General features: G+C 34.1%; 1 pseudogene; it reads left to right on the forward strand.

Annotated features, from left to right (window-relative positions):
- The first annotated feature begins 213 nt into the window (after positions 1 to 213).
- LOC117215336 lies at positions 214 to 1,594 on the forward strand (annotated as a pseudogene).
- The last annotated feature ends 543 nt before the right edge of the window (positions 1,595 to 2,137 follow it).

Here is a 2,137-nt window from a genome sequence, read left to right on the forward strand (position 1 = left end):
GTAAATGTTTGTGTCATATTATGATGAAATTTAATACTTTTAATCTTACCCCATATCTTATGTTACTAATCAATACTAACCCTTATATGTAGTACCCAATAATGTTCGATATCGGTTAATTAATGCGTCAAAATCTAATTGCTTATACAATTGTATGTACATTGTGTATATAAATACTACTATAACGTTGTTAAATATATTCTAAATTTTTAGAGGAAACGTGGAGGCCGACCTAAAAAAAAGGAAAGTGCTAGAAGTAGTTCAGATGAAAAAAACACAAAAGGTCCTACAAAACATAGTAAAACAAAAAAGAATGTTTTAAGCGAAACAATTTCAAAAGAAGATGCAAAACAGCCAGAAAGGATTGAACCATTAAAGTCTTCAATGACAACAAGAGATAGTAATATAAAGAGAACTTTTTCACGGAGTGAAAACACGAAGGGTAAATATTCTAATATTATTGATGATACAGTAATTCCATCAGCAAGAAATGATATTGAAGATCCTTCAATGTGCGAGGATGCACTTGAGAAATTTACTCCTCTTATGAATTCCACGATGGACATCAATTCTACTTATACGCAGAAGATGATGGACGCTACCGCAATTGTAGAACCTTTATCACCAATAAAATCAAACGAAACGGTAGTAATTAATAAAAACTTGGCTAGTAGTATAGGAAAAAATAATGAACCTAAATTTACATCACTGTCGCCAATAAGTCTGCAGGAGGAGGTTCAGCAGCTGAATCAAGCTATTGGACTCACCGAGTTCGAAGAATTATTCGCAGAAGATGAGCCATCCCGTGAAAGGGAAATGTCTAATAGAAACATGACGAAACAGGACATTCAAAATGAAATGAAGAAAAATGTGCCCGTAAGAAGGAGAATCGAGGCCTTTGAAAAAGAAAAAATTTCAGAAAAAGCCATTGTTCAAAAACTGACACGAAGATCTGTTGAAAAAGCAAAAAAAATCTTATTAGCGAAACAAAAGAAGGAGACTCAGATGATGACATCGCAGGTAACATTACAAACAGTATCAAAGTATTCTTCTGTTATAAAAACACAAGCTATTATTCATTCGATATTTTATCCAAAATATAGCTCCAAACAGTAAGGTCCACTTCTGTTTTGCACAGTAAACCTGACGACGACACATCGGACGATGAAGCCAGACCAAGGCGTACAATTCCACATTAGGCGCAATGTAAGTGTTGTTTTACTTAATGAGTTAATAAACATTATAATGCATGGAGTACTCGAATTTTTATCAATTTTAGCATACATACGCGAAAATGAACTTGCAATGCAACGATAAATTCCGAAGAAAGCAGTCTATAAATTCTTTGATAGAAGAATGTGCACACCAGATTTAACTGAAATGTTTGAAAATATAGATAGGAGTAGATTACAACGCACGTCCAGTGCAATATGGAAGACACCACCGCGTTATTCCATGATGGAAAACGAATAGAAGTTATAATTTGTTAAACTGAATGTTGTTGATTTCAAATTGTGCCTTAGAGCAGGAATACTTGCCATACCTTGCGTGTAATATAAAAATGATGTTACATTGCAACTATCGTTAAAAGATGTATGTGTTTTTAAAATATACCAATGAACGTAAGACTATTTCACTTTTTATATTTTAGAATGATCATAGGCATATATTACTTTTATTATACTAATCAAATTTTACCATTTTTTCTTATTTATATGTATCTTCTTAAGAATTAATAAATAAACCAATTAATAAATAATTGTTTTGGTACGACTTTTTAATGAGAAGTAAATTTTATTAGATTTGCCTTATTATCACCGTCGTGTAATAATTCGCGAGATACGCGTGATATAATTCGCACGATTAAATAGCACTGGTGATTTCGTCTCTTCGTGTAACGAGGAGGGTCTGGTAAATGGGTCGACCGTGGACGTTCAATCTTGTAAGAGAACAAACGGCGACACCGTATCGTTGAGCATTTTTCTTTCGGTCAACAGCCATCCATTTTATATTTAGCACATTCGGTTGCGACGCTAAGTTTTCGTTACACCACCAGTTGTTTCGTCTGAAATTCGCGTGACGTAAGTGCATTACACTCTCGCATCCGTCAGCCATTCCTACGACCACTTCGCGTGCG

This window comes from Bombus bifarius, unplaced genomic scaffold (genome assembly GCF_011952205.1).
Source record: "Bombus bifarius isolate JDL3187 unplaced genomic scaffold, Bbif_JDL3187 scf7180000009533_frag, whole genome shotgun sequence".
NCBI classification, from domain to species: domain Eukaryota; kingdom Metazoa; phylum Arthropoda; class Insecta; order Hymenoptera; family Apidae; genus Bombus; species Bombus bifarius.